Genomic DNA, 18,019 nt, shown 5'->3' with positions numbered 1-18,019 from the left:
TTCAATTTTGGAATCTTATGACTAACATTTATTTTAAATAGCACAATAAATAATGTGCAAAACACGAGCTACTTTTTTTTTTTAAATGTCCTTCTATAGGGTGTTTGGAAAGACAGCAAAAGTTTTTCACAAAAAATAAATAATACACACATTGGAAGTATTAGGCCATAAGATTTAATTGGCATCACAGAGACTTAGTGGGATAAGTCTCATGACTGAAATATTGGTATAGAGGGAAATAGCTTGCTCAGGAAGACAGGCAGGATATAAATGGAGGAGGTGTTGCTTTGTACATCAAGGATACACAAACTTGTTCTGAGGTCCAGAAGGCAGAGCGAAGCTTGAGTGTCTCTGAGCAAAAATAAAAGGTGTAAAAAAATAGGGGTGAGCTCATAACAAGGGGTCTATTATAGACTACCAAATCAGAAAGAGGAGGCAGATCAGATATTTCTAGAACAAATAACAGAAATATCCAAAACACACGAACTAGTAGTAATGTGGGGCTTTAACTACCCAGACATCTGTTGGAAAAGTAATATGGCACAACACACATTTTTAAGAATTGGTTTAGACAAACACCTGTCAGGAAGGTCTTGTTTACTTTTTTTCTTCCTCAGAACAGAAGGTTGAACTTGATGTCTTCTCAAGATCCCTTCCAGCACTATATTTCTGAGATTAAAAATATAATCTTCTGAAAATTCAAAAAAATTCACCAGGCTTAAATATTTACCCAAATATTGTGAGTAATTTGTATTTTTATCTCCTCAATTCTATGTAGGAGAAGAATTTAGAGGGGAAGAGACCGGGGTGCTTGAACAATTTTTATAGTGGGGGTACTAAGAGCCATTGAACCAAACTGTAAACATTATATATAATGGAAACCACTTCAAGCTATGGGGTGCTGCAGCACCCTCCACACCGCTAGTTCCAGCACCTATGGAATAGACTGCCATTGAATGAACTTGGAGTTTTTATCGGTAATGCAGACTAGAGTCACTATGTGCACTACTCAGCACTAATAGAATCTTGAAGCCAAACTTGCCTAATACGTATTCCTAAAGGTAGACTCCCATATACTTATTTAGGAAATAAGTAGCCTGATTTTGACTTTAACAGAAGCTTGTTGAGTGAAAATGAGGCCACTAATTTTAGCCACCTAAATATGGATTTAGGAACTTAATTTAGGCACCCATTTATTAAAAATTGTGGCCTCAGTAATATAGGTTGCATTTTGTTTCCCTTTAAATTGCAGTTCTTCAACATTAGAATAATTTCAGGATTTAGTGCATGCAGAAACAAATCCTCATTTGATACAAATGCCTGCAGTTTTAGTACAAAGAGTTTTGTTTTGCTTATATTTGTGATATTGTGTTGGCTGAAAGTCAAATTCTTTTCAACTGAGAGGATTACTATAGCATAATTAATAATGCGAGCTAAATGAAAGTAGGACTGACTTACAGAGGTTTCTCCATCTTTTTTGCAGTTAATAGGTCTTTAACTGCACTTCTGTACTAGTATGCAAGACCTAATTAGAAACAAAACAAAACATTGATTTGTTTAAATTAAAGAGAATCTGTTTCTCTTTGAACCTGTTGAAATGCAAAGACACAAAAACCAAACTCTTCCACCCTATACAATATAGATAAAGAAAGCAGTCAGTTGCATTGTCAGTCAATTATCTGACTCTCTTAAAAAATGCACCTTGCTTCTTGCTAGATCTATTTCCCTCTCTCCCTCCAGATCCCAGTCCCAGTTTCCTTCACCCCTTCCACCCAAACAACTCTCTCCATCTCCCAGCCTGGCTCTAGTCCACTCTACATTTGATTTGGGCAGCTACCTCCTGCCAGGGACCAGTAGAGTGGGCATTGAGAGCACAGGAACAATGGGCTTCTGCTCTCATTCTGTTTCCTGGACCCAGACCCAACATGGCTTACAGCTAGGAACTGCAATTTCATGGAAAGTCCTGCTGAGCCCCAGGCTGGATCATGTCTAGTGCAGATAGAATCTCTGGGGAATTTAGCTGTGAAGCTCTAGGAGGTCTCCAATGAGCATGTGTAAACTGCATTTTTTCTAAAGCTTACAACTTGGCCAAATTTGGGAGAATTTTCATGGGAATGTCATGGAGCACATCCCTGACACAAAAGCCATCTGTCTGACAAATTTCAAGTCCCTGTGTCGCTCTAGAGCTCTTCAAAAAAGAGGTCACCAGTTAACAGGGCCAAAAAATGTAGTTTTCCCTAGACTCATTCTTGGAAATGGCTGAACCATTTTAACTGACATTTTCCAAAAGTATTCACCCTGAGGCAGTCACTCAGCATAGAAAATTTCAGCCTAAATACGTAAATTCTGTCAAAGTTGTAAGCAACTGAAAACAGGCTCATATGATAAAAACAACAATGAGTCCTTGTGGCACCTTAGAAACTAACAAATTTATTTGGGCATAAGCTTTTTGTGGGCTAAAACCCACTTCATCAGATGCATGGAGTGAAAAATACAATAAACAGTATAAATATTACAGCACATGAAAAGATGGGAGTTGCCTTACGAAGTGGTGGGGGGGTGGTCAGTACTAATGAGGCCAATTAAATTAAGGTGGAAGTGGCCTATTCTCAACAGTTGACGAGAAGGGGTGAATATCAAGAGGGAAAATTACTTTTGTAGTGCTAACGAGACCAATGCAATCAAGGTGGATGTCCCACATTTCCAACAGTTGACAAGAAGGTGTGAGTATCAGCAGAGGAAAAATTACTTTTTGTAGTGACCCATCCACTCCCAGTCTTTATTCAGGCCTAATGTGATGATGTCCAGTTTGCAAATTAATTCCAGTTCTGCAGTTTCTCATTGAAGTCTTGATATTCACCCCTTCTTGTCAACTGTTGAAAATAGGTCACTTCACCTTAATTGAATTGGACTTGTTAGTACTGAGCTCCCACTTGGTTAGTCTCTAATGTGCTACAAGGACTCGTTGTTGTTTTTGCTAATACAGACTAACATGGCTACCACTGTGAAACCGGTCTTGTAATAGGAAGCACCAGGTAACTTTTGATAATAAGTCATGCTTCCATACCTGATCACAATAAGGAGACTTAGCGTAAAATACTACTCTTTTCCTGTCAATAGCTAGTGGGAATTCGGTAGTGTCCACTGTTGCCCTATCCCTCCTTTTTACAAAAATCAATTATTTCTTCTTTTATTAGCTTAGATTTAGCAAAATGTAGCTTATACAGTTTGCAAAGCTTGCCAAGTGTGTTTATCCCATTGGGTCTTTTCTTTCATTTAACTGAATTAAGCCTGCTTCATTTTTGGATTTCCCTTTCCTCACTGAACTTTGTGAGGGAGCTGATAAAATCCACTGTCTTCAAGCCATGTCCCTTCAGCAATGGCACTATATATGCGTGATTTGTAGCCTGCACAAAGTCCGGACAAAGAAATGTGCCTTGTAAGAGTTTCTAAATGTAAGCAAGTTTGAGTGGGAGCAAATTGCAGAAAATCTGTTACTATGAATGCTCTGCCTCTGGCACCTATGACATTCTTGGGGCAGTTAGTACAAGCCTTGTGGGTAGTCATATCCGATGGTGTGGTGGGTCAGAGATGGAGAGCTATTATAAAGTAACTAGGACATAGGGCCTTCAGGAATCATGGAAAATGGTTTCACGAGGTAGGATAAAGTCTTAATTACTATTATACAAGTGGACCCTGTCATCCAGTCAGAATGCAAGGAAGCAGTAACTTTACTTGGTGGTGACACACGTGAACTGTGTGAAAGCTTCAGCTTCCCAAACATTCCGTGTGGCCTTGCCTGCTCCAGCCAAAGCATCTGGCTCCCTGAATCTGTCAGAAGATGCTGATTAAAGACAACTAACAGTACTAAAACTCAACTGTACATTAAGATAGCAATTATATAATTGGCCTTTACCTTTCTATGGCAATAATCAGATTAAAAACCTGTCATTTTATTGACTCAGGAATCAAATTATTACTTTTGTAAAAGAGTAACAATTATATTATTTCTAAGTTATTGTTAGTAAAATTTCTAAATTCATTTGAGTCACTTTCATTATCGGCAAAAGAGCAGCTGGAGTTACCTGAATAAGTGCCTTGAAAATAACCTATACCCTCCAATTCATTTTGCAGACAAGAAAAAAGAAAAATCCCTTCTGAGTTAACATGTAGACCAGTGATGCCTCATTCCAGTATTTCTACTGCACTGTGAAAAATTTCATAGCTGGAGAAGACTTCTGGGATATTCTGTTCTACAACCAATATTTTATAACATTTCACAGTTGTGCCGAGAACAATCATGCATGACCTCATGGGAGACAAAGTTCTTTATGTTCATATCACCTATTATTTGTGACCTTTTGTTCAACTGGTTGTATGCCTGTCACAGCACGTTATGCAAACGTTCCTGTCTGCTATGTCCACCGTGATCGTATCAAAGCCATAGGATATCACAGGAACCATGCAACATTTTGTATTGATTGATATGAAAAAGCCCACATCAGTGTCAAAGCAATTCAGCAGTTACAGAAACAGTTTGGTGAGCAGCTTATCCTGGGAGAGTCTAAACCTGCAAAAACTAACTACTGTGAGTAATGCTCACTGTTGTGACCAATCCAGCTGTGACTTTAATCAGGCACTTAGGAGCAGTCAAGATCCTCAGCTCTGGCTGTGGAGAGCTTAGAGCTATTGAGGAGTAAGGATGCAAAGAAGCTTTTTGTACACCTTCTCAAGCTGCCAATGACCCGAAGGGGCTGTTCCAGCAGGTAGGGACTGCCAGGGCATAGGACGCCACATTCAGCCACACTTCTCTTCTTTGGTAATACCCTCTCTACTTGTGGTCTAGAATGGGGGTGGTATAGAAGCCACTCTTATGATTTTATACTATGTAAAGTTTTCCCTTTATGGAAGTGATCACGAGATGTCTGCAGGGAGGGTTTGTGTGCTTATTTAAATGTGATTTTGGGGGATGTTACTGAGGAAAGGCTAGGTCCAACATTTGTTTGTGAATGTGCTGAGGTTCATGGCCATACCACTATCTTCTAGAAACAAGTTTCTTAGTCATGGGCCAGTGGCTGAGAAAGCTCTCACTGCTGCACATGTCAATTTCAGCTTTTGAGGTTGCCATTTTTAGAGGAACTAAAGCATAGATCCTCACAGGTATTTAGGTGCCTGATTCCTATTAAAATCAATGGAAATTAGGTGCCAAAATACCTTTTGCAGTTCTGAGCCTTAAGTGGTCCTATGAGGTCATGATGCTGCACTGCTGAAATCTTGCCGGTAACATGAATCAGTCCCGTTAAGGGCTTTGCATGAGCAATCACTTCTAAACTTGTACACTTAAAAAAATTCACAACACTGTCAAAACTGGTGACCAAATAAGTCACATTTTTGTCAGTTTCAATAAAAGCAAAACAGTTTGTGGTTTTGGCTAGCTGGAGATTGTGGTGCTCGATTCTTCAGGAGGCCATGTCCCTTTGGGATTTGCAATGATGATTTTATTCTGTTGCTTTCCACAAAAAGGAAACATATGGTAATTATCATGGAAATCAAATGTGTGAAGAAGAATCTTTGATCTGATCCCAGGTGGAGTTTACTTATCCATGCAGAAAGCTGTTTCCTGGTTAAAATGACCAGACCTTAATCCTTCTACTGAAATTGACTTGCTGTGTAGCCTTGGGCAAATTGCTAAATCAGTATCACCATCTGTAAAATGGGAATAGTATTGTGGGGGAGATTTTCAAAGTCACAAAGAGGACTTAGGCACCCAGGTCCCATTCACTTTCAATAGGAGTTGAGCACACTTTGAAAATCTCTACCACAGGTCTCAATCCTACATAGACTTACTTGCATGCTTAATCAGCAGTATCAGGGTGACTTAGTGATCTAATAGATGCATTATTAATATTAATGAATATTTGTAAAATGCCTCTAAGATAAAAAGTATTAAGTATTGCTATTGCAAATATTACGTAGATCAGACACTTACCAGATGTTTTAGATGCATGAATAGATGGTTTTGCTTTAAATTTCAAACAAGAGTCAACATCTTAACATACAGAGTCATGCTCATCAGGTGTGAATCAGCATAACATCATTGGCTTCAATCACAGGGAAGGCATGGACTGCAACAGAGTGGCTGAAGATCTGGCCCACAGTTCTTGTGTGTAGAAAATATATGGAGTTCCACAAAACCTAATAGACTTTTAAAAAAAATATTTTAAAAAAGCAGTTTTAGTTTAGATTCAAACATTCTCATGCAATATTTGCAACCCAACCATCTCAGCATTGTGGCAGTAGGAGGTGACTTTGAGAATACAATGCAAAACCTTTTATTTAGAAATGCATGATGTGAGGTAAGGTATGTATCACATACTGTGCATGTATGCATCACGCAATGAATTGCATATGTCACATTATTAAAACTGTCATTGATTGTATGATTTTTAGCCAAATCCCTTTGATGATATTTTAGAGCAATGAGCTGAATATTCTAGGGAGGCATTTTCAAACTCACAAATAGGACTTAGGCACCCAACTCCCATTGTCACCTTAACTGCCCTCTGTGCCAAGGAGAATCTCCTCCCTCCCCTTGAGTACTTATCTGATTTTTTTTTTAAATACAGCAATTTTCTTTTAAAAATACAGAAAAACTTTTGCATTGGGGTGGGGCAAGTAAATTCAGCAGCAGCAGTATGGTTGGCTAGTGTCTATGAGGAATCTGTTCCAGAAAGTAAATTTGACTGGGGAAAAGAGAGTGATGTTTCCTCTGTACCTGTACGAAACTGGTGAAGAAAATGGTGCTTGGCCACTACATTATCCTCCTGGCAGGTATTATCTGTTTTCTACTATTGTATAGTTTTCTTAAACAACAATGGGGGGCAGAAGGTTCTTCCTTCTGGTCCCAGCTGTGCAGTAATTTAGCAGATCTCTGCAACCTTAGCTTCTCCCAAGGGCTTTCTGATTTCTTCATGATTCAGGCAGCTGGGAAAATCTGCCAGAGTGAAAGCTTTGCCTTAACTTAGAGGACATAAATGGGACTCAGCTAGAGAAACAACCACTGTTTTATTTGAGATTGAGCAAGCCCCGCTTTAACGATGGAAACAGTGTTTTTCCATGCTTTCGGGCTTTGTCTGAGAAACTGTTTTTGCACAAAAAGAACAAATAAAATGTGTTTGCCATTTGAAGTTCTGTGCCAACCTGGTTATAAGAAAGGATCATCCTTTTAAAAGGGAAAAACTTAAATCCTGCCTCACCTTAGGGAGATGGAACAGATGACCTCTTGAGGTCCTTTCTAGGGCTATATTTTGATGATTCCTTAATTTCTCCCCCTTCTTCTTTATGGGCACATTACACCCCTGATCTTGGTGAAATCCTCTCCAAAACTAAAAATGCTTTAACAAAGGGCTCTAACAAAAAATAAAAAAGGCCCCATAAACCTGTGATTTTAAACCCCCTTTACTTGAAGGAGGACAAGTGCCACATGTGCTGACAGAGGAGAAACTGAGCATGATTTGTTTCCCCTTCTAAACAAAATCACAAGCAAAGAGGGAGGCACCAACACTTGACAAGCAAACTGCTGAGGCCCACATCCTGTGATTACTTGTACTTATCTTCAAGTCAATGGGATGGCTTGTATAAGGCAGGCCTAGGTCTTTGTAGGATCGGAGCCTAGGCACCCATGCAGGATACACATGTTCATAGCTGAAATGTGTGGTGCTTCTATTGTGTAGTGTTAAATTTATGTAATGTTGAGTTGGGGGGGAGGGGCAATTGTCTAGGTGGGTATGGGTGTATCCTCTCCCAGGAAATGCTTTAATAAAAATATGCTTGCATGCTATGCAAATTAGTTTTTTCCAAAGGCCAAAATTCCCTACTTCCAGTCCTCATTGCAGAAGTGTTTTTGAGCTTCAGGGATAGAAATAATCTTGGGAGAGATGATATATCAGCATCCACCATGGGAGGTGAACTTATCCAACGGAGGGGAAATCAATTGGTTGCAGAACTTTAACAAGGGGCTCCCCCAAGCCCTTCCAGTCCATGGTGAACAGAGTTGTATTGTAATCATTAGATTAAATATCATTTACTGCGAGTTGAGATCACATGTGGCCTTCAGAAAAGGATTCCCAGAGTGAAAGCAAAACAGGAACTTTGTCTCTAGAGTAAAGAAGCAAGGCTTTTGCCCTTCAATTTCACAAGTATTGTTGTCAAAATGTCCTTAAATCATGACGACATAAAGCAACACCAGCTGCCCTTTTTCCCCTGCTGTGCTTCCCAGCTCCCAATTTTCTGCCATCTAAAGCTCTGTGAGTGCCGCTTCTCCAGTATGCTGGTCTCTCTTTAAAATATATAACCACACTATTCACCCTTCTCTGTATATTAAGTATACTGGGCCAGATCATGAACTATACTACACGCTCAGTGAGGGCAATAAGGAGCCTTCAATTCTCTCTGCCTGCTACCATGGTGCTCCACCTCCAGGCATGTATTGCATCCCCTCCACATGCCAGTCAGTACAGCTGAGAGGAAGTAATATGTGTTTACTGGCTTATGCGGCTTGTTACTTTTGGAAAAAGGGGGGGAAGAAAGACCAACCTGTGAACCTCTGAGTTGCACTGACCCTTTCTCAAGGTAGACTGTAAGATTATTACCTAGTCCTTGAGGAGTATAACAGTGGTACCAATTAGGAATTAGGTAAGATATTTAAATATTTTTAATGATGACTTAACCATAGTTGTTATGCATGAAGACGATGTATCACCCTGACTCGCACCATACAAGTGAACTTTTCAATCTGTAGAAACACAAACTGGAGTAGGCAAAATTGCTTGGTTTCACACTTACAGCTTAACATCCTCTTAAGAATGATTTTTAAATTTGCAGCAACTTTTTGAAAAATAACTTGTCAATTTGGTGCTCATAAAAAGTGCAGAACTTAATTGTCCTGGAGGGTGTGAGATCTATTTGACCATAGAAAAGTTACTGCATGAATAACTTCAGAGCAGACTATCCCATGCTGACCTAAGTAAGTACTTGAGCCCTGGTCACCTCTAAGAGGGAGATGATGGTTCCATCTACAGCATGTTCCCTTTCAGTCCTTGATCTGTCTCCTGAGACTATCAACAAATGTGCCTGTTGTGATTGCTGAAGGTAATTAACCCCCATCAACATCAATCAGAATTACTCAACTCATTACACATTGCTGACTGACCCCTGAATGTTCTTCTATTGCATGGACTGTACCCCTACTTCTTTTGAACTTAAATGAAAATATCTATAACGAGATTTAGTTGCAAAGAGGAATATCTGACCCTAATCTGCCATGTCCATTTAAATCAATAGATCCAATTTACATCAATTGTCAATCCAGTTCTAATTCAAGTGTGTATTAAAGGTTGAACATCGCTGGCATAGTCTCGCACCCTTTCCAGGGAGATTTTTTTCTAGTGATGCTGAACCTATGCTCACTGACCTCGCAAGAGAGATTCAAAACAAAATGCTCACACCTGCAGCTGGGAGAGATGGTAACAGTACATCTGAGGAGAGGTCTGAACAACTGAAAGTAGTTAATCATAATCATGAGAGCTGTTTCCCCCAGGATGCGTGCCTGTATGATATGCAGTTCTTTATAAGATAAAGAGATGCAAAGGAAGAAAGGGAATGGAGCTTCTGGACTAGGGATGAGAGTTGAGCACAGGTAAAATATATATATTTTAAGTTCATTTTCAAAACCCTGAAAGATGAAAAAAGCCCTCCTGAGGCCTTGCAAAAAGAAACATGTTTTCTAATGCTACTTTTTTGTTGTTGTTGTTGTTCCATGGTTTATGGTTTCTCAGCCTAAGGGTGCCTGACTCTGAGATGCAAAGTGAATACATCTTCAGTCCTGTATTTAAAACAGATCTTCAGTGCCTTGATAAAGCCACTTTTTTTTTCATGTGTGTGAGTGCAACAGAGAGGGAGAGGAGATTATATTTATTTTTCTGCTTCTTGGTGTTGAGATCCCAAATATGAAATGTTAGTGTACTCTACAAATACATTCTCACCTGAAAAACAAATTGATTTCTATAGTACTTATTTATGCAGATATTCATCTTAATGCCAATTCCTTCTCATATATACACGAGCATACTTATTTTCCAACACTTAGATTTCTTAGAAATGTTTTCCATGTTCAGTAGTTGGTAGGAATAGTAGTAAGAAATAAACAAACCTGCTTGAGATGCCACAAGCACTTATCAAACTCAAATACTCCAAATATAATCTGTCATCAGTGCTACATTCCTCTTTAGGTTTTTTTTTCCTCTTAGTATTTTATTTTCAGTTCCCACCCCAAACTGCTATTCTAAAAATACTTGAAATGCCAGCTAAAAATTTTGCTCATGGAAAGTCTTAATTTTCTCTGATTATAAATTGGCCTATCCCAGTCCAGCTAGGAGAGAGGAGCACCCTTCACACAAGGAAGACATGGAATTATCTATTATGTTTCATGTGCCAGAACAAGCTACAGGAGGATGGGATTGTGGGGAAAGAACAGACACAGCACAGAAAGAAGTGGGAGATTTTTGCGACTATTTCATGAATATTTAAATTTAAGTCCGAGTAAAATAAACCAGAGAAAGGGTTTACATGATTCCATTATAACAGAGAATTATCTTGGGATAATATATCAGGAGTGTTATGTTTATTTATTGACATAGTGGTGAAGAAAGATACCACCTTCATAGTTCAGGACCGTGACCTTTTTGATGGTGATAGTCCTTATAACAGAGAAGTCAGGCCCATTGCTGGTGCAGCAAAGGGAAGTTAGCTCACATGCTGCTTGCTTCTCTGTTTAGCCATAGAACAGATGCAAAAGCGTTAGCTGTACTTTAATTTTACCTGCACTGTTACAACTGTTTCACACATGGTGCTTTCAAATCTGATCTCTCTCTGAGGTGGGTGAGAGTAGTTCATCCTCAATGCTTAGTCCGTTCTTGGTCTGTTTTCTGATACAGTCAACAAAGATCCCAGTTGGGTGAGTTCTGTGCTGTGAATATCTATCACTAGAACCTAGGCTGAGAGCAACTCCCGCATGGAACTACTAACAAACGGAAAGATTTAGCTTTTTTTGGATGGACTTTCAAAATAATTCCCCCTCTCCTCCCCCCCCAAAAAACCTGACTTCCTATCACCATAATCCACCTCTATGAATACCCAATTCAGCTGATTCATTTTTAGAATCTTTAAGCCTCTTTCTCCTACATCTTTTCCTTACGCACAACTGCACACACACATACTCCTGTTGCAGAAATTAGCATCTGCTTGTACTGGGGTCTGTACATATTGTCACACTTAACAATCTGACATAGCCCAGATTTGGAAAAATAATCACAGATCAAATTCTCTGCACCACATTTATCCAGTCTTTTTGAGCCATCCTGTACTCCTGGGAAGAAAAGGCAAACTTCACATTCCTCTAGTTATAGTCTTACCCCCAAATCAGTAAAGAGATGGAGGATGAAAGTGTGAGCAGTTCCATTCAGGCTTGCAGGGCATTTGGGAAAGAATTAATTGATACCTAAGTCTCAAGGGCTGACTCACCAAAACTGGATGCGCATGCTTTGGGTACTGGCATGCAAATAGGCAGGTGGAATACCTTACTTGCATCATCATTTCCTGTCCCCTCCTATAAATACTCCTAAACACAACCACTGAGTTGCCATGCTGTATGGGCTGGGGAGAGGGACTTGTAAAATGAGCAAACATGATATGGAAAATAATGAGAAAATAAATATGTGAACTTTGTGAAGCCATTTTTTCCCCAAGAGTCACATTTTTGAATATATCTGCAGTGTGAGATAGGTGTCCCTCAGCATTATATCAGATTATGGTATTATCTGCATTTTACAGATGTGGAACTGAGATATAGTAAGACTAAGTGATTTGCCCAAGATCACACAAGACGTCTACAGCACAGCAGGGACATGGATATATGTCTCCTGTCCCAGGCTAGCACCCTAATCAGTGGACTATCCTTCCTCTTTTACAGGGATTGGGATCTTCTGGGACATAGAGAATGGCTCAGTTCAGGTCTGACATTTGCCAAAAGATACGGTGGAACTCAGTGCTGAACCAGGAAGTTTCACATGGTTATAGCTCAGAAGTTTTTACTCCACTGCAATTATAACCATGGATTGAATTTTGTAGAGTAAAATATTTAACACATTGTACAGTACGTTCAGAATCTGCTGCTCTATGATCAGTTCAGCCCCCTGAATGAGAGAGGTGTCATATAGCTGTACAGGTACTGGTTATATAGTGTACAGGAAGGCAAAATTTGGCTCATAATATTTAATTTATCCTCCAAGTCCAGAACTACCACACTACTTTATGTGCAGTCTTGTCTTTTGTGTGACATTATATCAACAATTTCCTTAAAATTGTACTCTGTTAGTCTTAGCGCTTTTATTTAAAAACTATATCTACCTTCTGTGAATTATCTTTAATTATAGCTCTCGAAGTATTCTACTATCTCTCCGGTGACTAGTATTCTGATTTTTTTACCCATTGCTGAATTTAATCTTATGACCGTGTATATTCACAGATCATCCCTAGATCCTTTCTTAAATATGCTGTAATATTGGCTACTCTTATGTGCCTCTCCTGTTTTCAATTAGCTTTCCTGCACAAGAATGATTGACTTGCTGCTTTAAAAAAAATCTTGGAAGAAAAATCTGATACTATTTAAATGGGTCTCCTTTTGGAATGCATTAGTGAGGTGAATGTTGGTGGTGCTGCTGCGAGCCACCCAAGCTGCTACGTTCTCTCTGTAGTGCCAGGCTACCACCATATTTAAAAACCACATATTAATGCTTCTGTAGACATACCAAAGAGCTTACAATATAACTTTTAAGGAAAATATCTACTGTTTTGTTTGTAGTGCACTTATCACAAAGAGGCCTTTACCCTTACTGGGCTCTGGGTGGTACCATAACATATGGTGGTCGTATAGATAATTAATCATTTTATTCTGACTATGCTTACACTTCTCTTGTATTAACTTCACTCCAGAGATTTTTACTGGCACAAAGATTCATGTAAGTGAATTTCAGAGTAGTATGCATTAGCATTCTTAAACTGAATTTTAAATCCTTACACATGCAAGTACTTCAAACACGAACACACACTCACCCAATCAGAATAGAAATAATATCATGACTTGTGAACAATGAAAGCTAAACATCATAGAAGGAATTCAACAGATGGTGGGAAAACTCTAATATCTGTTCATGATCAATCAGAGTGAGGGGATTTTGGGGGAGTGGCACACTGGGGAATTAAAAGGTCTTTGTCAAATATTGAGGAAATCATGCTTTGCTTTTAAAAGTTCCATGAATAGAAATTGACTCTAAATGAATTGTTGCAGATGATTTGCGTAGCCAGTATGTCATCTATACAGTGATCTCTAATAGCATCATTAAAGGCATATATTACAAATCTTCTTGACACGTTTTAATATCTTCTTGCTATTGTCCCTTGTGTAAGCCTGATGGATTGTGATTGTCATAGTGTTTCTCCCTTTCATCCCAACTAGACTTGCTATTCCCTCCTTTAATGTTGGAGTTTGTCATACATATAAAGGGAAGGGTAAACACCTTTAAATCCCTCCTGGCCAGAGGAAAAACCTTTTCACCTGTAAAGGGTTAAGAAGCTAAGACAACCTCGCTGCCACCTGACCAAAATGACCAATGAGGAGACAAGATATTTTCAAAGCTGGGGAGGGGGGGGAACAAAGGGTTCTCTCTGTCTGTGTGTTGCTTTTGCCGGGACCAGAGCAGGAATGCAGGTCAGAACTCCTGTAAAAAGTCAGTAAGTAATCTAGTTAGATATGCATTAGATTCTGTTTTGTTTAAATGGCTGATAAAATAAGTTGTGCTGACTGGAATGTATATTCCTGTTTTTGTGTCTTTTTGTAACTTAAGGTTTAGCCTAGAGGGACTCTCTATGTTTTGAATCTGATTACCCTGTAAGGTATTTACCATCTTGATTTTACAGAGGTGATTCTTTTACTTTTTCTTCAATTAAAATTCTTCTTTTAAGAACCTGATTGCTTTTTCCTTGTTCTTAAGATCCAAGGGTTTGGGTCTGTGTTCACCTATGCAAATTGGTGAGGATTTTTATCAAGCCTTCCCCAGGAAAGGGGGTGTAGGACTTGGGGGAATTTTGGGGGGAAAGGCATTTCTGATTGGGTTCTTTCCCTGTTATATTTGTTAGATGCTTGGTGGTGGCAGCAAACATGTCCAGGGACAATAGTTTGTACCTTGGGGAAGTTTTAACCTAAGCTGGTAAAAATAAGTTTAGGGGGTTTTTCATGCAGGTCCCCACATCAGTACCCTAGAGTTCAGAGTGGGGAAGGAACCTTGACGGAGCTGTATGGGAGTGGGGGTGTTTATCGTTGGTTTATTTCATTTATTTTTTGCCACCGATCACAGTAAAATGAATGACTTATTTTTTTCTTCCCACTTTACTGCCTCCTCTTTTGAAAAACTAGTGGAAAAAGAAAAATAGATAAAAGGGTGTGTTGAAGTTATCACTCTTTTTGCCACCAAATAGAATGAGAAATGAGAGGGGGGGAAAGATTGAGAGATAAGAATCTTAGAATTTCAAAATATCTAAATTTAAAAAAAATGAGAATTCCATTTTGGAATAAAATGGCTCTGACAATGTCATTTTTTGTGACTCTACTCATTTTCTGTCTTATACCAGATAAATATATATATATGCGACCCCCACCCCTTATATATTAAAAACACTTCTTTAATATATTTAACACCATTATAAATGTTGACGGCAAAGAGGGATTTGGGGTGGAGGCTGACAGCTCGCAACCCCCCATACAATAACCTCCCGACCCCATGAGGGGTCCCGACCCCCAGTTTGAGAACCCTTGATATAGAGGAATTGATAGATACAATGCAAAAGTATTATAAAGCATTAAAAATTCTGCTGAACTGCATGTCCCAGCCTCATAGTGCATGAGATATGTTCTCTGTTGACAAACTGTAAATATTATGTTTATGAATTCCTGTGTGCCACAAATGTATTATTCTATTAAAACTGAACACCGAACACCATGGGATGGTCAAAATTCGGTATGAAGAGGGAAGGTTTTTATATATTGAACTAGTCAAATATTTTTAGCAATGACTTTGCCTAGAATCACTTTTAAACAAACAGGGGAGGGGGGAGGAAAAAAAGAGCAGTCCACAACATGTTTTGTTTTGTATACCTAATTTAGGCATGTCTTCTCCATTGTGAGGCCCTGTTGTTATACCAATAAAATAAAAACCAGCAGGATCTTTTTAAAGGGAATAAGGCAAAATGCCACATTGATTGTGAATACATAAAAGAATCATAGTAAGCAGTTATAGCTATAACATTCCATTCAATTTCATATGTATTCACTCATTCATTCAGTCATTCATTCATACACACACACACAGAGGTTCTGCAAGGTTGTTATCGTAGTTACCAGCCTTACAGTTGCTCGTGCCAAGCAACTGGCCAGGTGGCCTGGACACGAAGAGGGAGACCCCAAAGTTCTCAGTTTCTAGAGTCCATTTTTATAGGAATTGCTTCATCATGCTGTTGCTGAATCAATCAGCAGATGGCACATTCCTGATGCCTTCATGTTGTTCTTCAGTTCTCCCATCCTTGAGGCTGTTGGGTGGATTGCAGTCTGCCCTCCAGGGGTCCTCTGGTTGTTTTCACTTTCTGATTTGGCTTCAAAAAGTGATTTGGGGAAACAGTCTTTTGGGGAGATGACAAATAGTATAGTAGAGGATAAAATAATTCTAATTATGTCTTCCTTGACCTGTGACACACTGGATACTCAAAGGCTTTAGGAATGGGAGAGGAAAAGGTCTTTTAGGTGTCAATATAACTGGTATAATTCCATACTGGTTACGCAGGTATCCTGCCTATGTAGTGGATCTCTTTATAGGATCTGACTAGGGATCTGATCCTGCAGCACTGCAGTCAGGGGAAGCTTTAATATTGACTTCCAACAGGTGCAGACTTTACATACATTTATTTGGAGACTTTCAGTGCCTACAATTTGTGAATAGAATCTCCTGTTGTTTAAAGGTGAGGTACTGATAGGAAAAAAATGAACTTTGCCCTTCTTTGTTTGTCTGATTCTGTGTGATGTCTAAAGAAGACTTGAACACTGTCTCTACTAGTTAAAAAAAAAACAACAAAAAACGTGTTTTTTCCCTTTCATCTCTTACAGTAAATGTTCAGGCTCTATCTAACCTGAAAGTCCCTCTGACTAGAGAACTAATGAAATGCAATTACATCACAGGAGTAAAGATATTAAAAGCTGAATAATTGAGAGGTGAAAGGATTTTTAACAAACTGGTCAGAAAAATTGTGTGTTCACCCTGTCCCCCACCCTCTTGAAAATGTTCATGTGTGTGTTCCCCCTCCCCCAAAATAAGCCAATTTTTGGCAGAAAGCAGACACTTTCCACAGAATTTATTTGATGGAAAACTCAGTTTTCCATTGCACACAAATCATTTTTAATGGGATAATTTTTGAGGAGCCCTAACTTTTAGTCAGACTGTTTTAAAACTCTTTTTGGGTCAGTTTTACATCACCTGAGAACCAGGATAGCTCTGGTGCTACATTGACTTTAAATGACACCTATGTAACTCTCTTAGGTCTTGGTCCTGTAAGATTTGAGTTAATGGATCCCTACAGCCATGCAGAACCCCATTAATTTAATCCTGTGCAGAGCAGATTGAAAGATCCAGGCCTTAGATAGAGGCAAGTACTGTGCCTACTTCATCTTCATATGATAATTAGCAAAACAAGGTCACATGTCTGATTAGAGTCAGTGGATGCTATTGCTGGATAAGTAATTGATAGTCACTGAAGGTAGTATCTTTATTAACTGGACACTTTTGAGAATGAACTCTTTTTAGTTAGATTCAACCTCCTTCCTGTTGCCCCTTCTATTAAGGTGTGAACCCAAAATATACATTTTCTCTGAAAACATCGATTCAGTGTGCAGTGGCAGTCAAAGTGAACAGAATTTTGGGGATCATTACGAAAGGGATCGATAATAAGACAGAAAATGTAATATATTGCCTCTATATAAATCCATGGTATGCCCACATCTTGAATACTGTGTGCAGATGTGGCCGCTCCAGCTCAAAAAAATCTATTGAAATTGGAAAAAGTTCAGAAAAGGGCAACAAAAAATTATTACGGGTATGGAACGGCTGCCATACGAGGAGAGATTAATAAAATTAAAAAGAGACTACAGGGAATATGATAGATGTCTATAAAATCATGACTGGTGTGGAGAATGTAAATAAGGAAGTTTTATTTACTCTTTCTCATAACACAAGAACTAGGGTTCACCAAATGAAATTTGCAGGCAGCAGGTTTAAAACAAACAAAAGGAAGTATTATTTTCACACAACTTAGTCAACCTGTGGAACACCTTGCTAGAAGATGTTGTGAAGGCCAAGACTATAACAGGGTTCAAAAAAGAACTAGATAAATTCATGGAGGATAGGTCCATCAATGGCTATTAGTCAGGATGAGAAGGGATGGTGTCCCTAGCCTGTGTTTGCCAGAATCTGGTAATGGGCAACAGAGGATGGATCACTTGATAATTACCTGTTCTGTTCATTCCCTCTGGGGCACCTGGCATTGGCCACTGTTGGAAGACAGAATACTGGGCTAGATGGACCTTTGGTCTGACCCAGTATGGCTGTTCTTATGTATAGCTTCTGTGAAACATCTGGGGAAGACAAGAGTTGACATTCTTTGTAATTCAAAGCTAAATTACAAGCAGGGAAAAAATCAACCAAAATCCTCCTTTAAGTCCTTTTTATATAACATAAAAAGATGAGCCCAATCTTCCAATTTTTTTTTAAAAATGTTCTTTGCAGATCACCTTGAAGACAACCTGACTGTGAGATGTTTAATATTATTAGTGGAGATAATCACTCTTTGGCCATCTCCAAGA

The 18,019-nt window shown here is 38.9% G+C and overlaps 1 long non-coding RNA gene across 1 annotated transcript; it reads right to left on the bottom strand.

The window, feature by feature from the left end:
• Positions 1–238: 238 nt before the first annotated feature.
• On the bottom strand, positions 239–6,195 carry LOC142072032 (uncharacterized). The gene is made up of 3 exons (XR_012668310.1): positions 5,990–6,195; positions 1,459–1,525; positions 239–351 (listed from the first exon to the last, which is right to left on the bottom strand). It is a non-coding gene; the product is annotated as an uncharacterized LOC142072032 (long non-coding RNA).
• Positions 6,196–18,019: the final 11,824 nt, after the last annotated feature.

Source organism: Caretta caretta, chromosome 5 (genome assembly GCF_965140235.1).
Source record: "Caretta caretta isolate rCarCar2 chromosome 5, rCarCar1.hap1, whole genome shotgun sequence".
In the NCBI taxonomy this organism is placed as follows: domain Eukaryota; kingdom Metazoa; phylum Chordata; order Testudines; family Cheloniidae; genus Caretta; species Caretta caretta.
The sequence above is the reverse complement of the archived record's forward strand: the minus strand, read 5'-3'. Positions and strand labels throughout refer to the sequence as shown.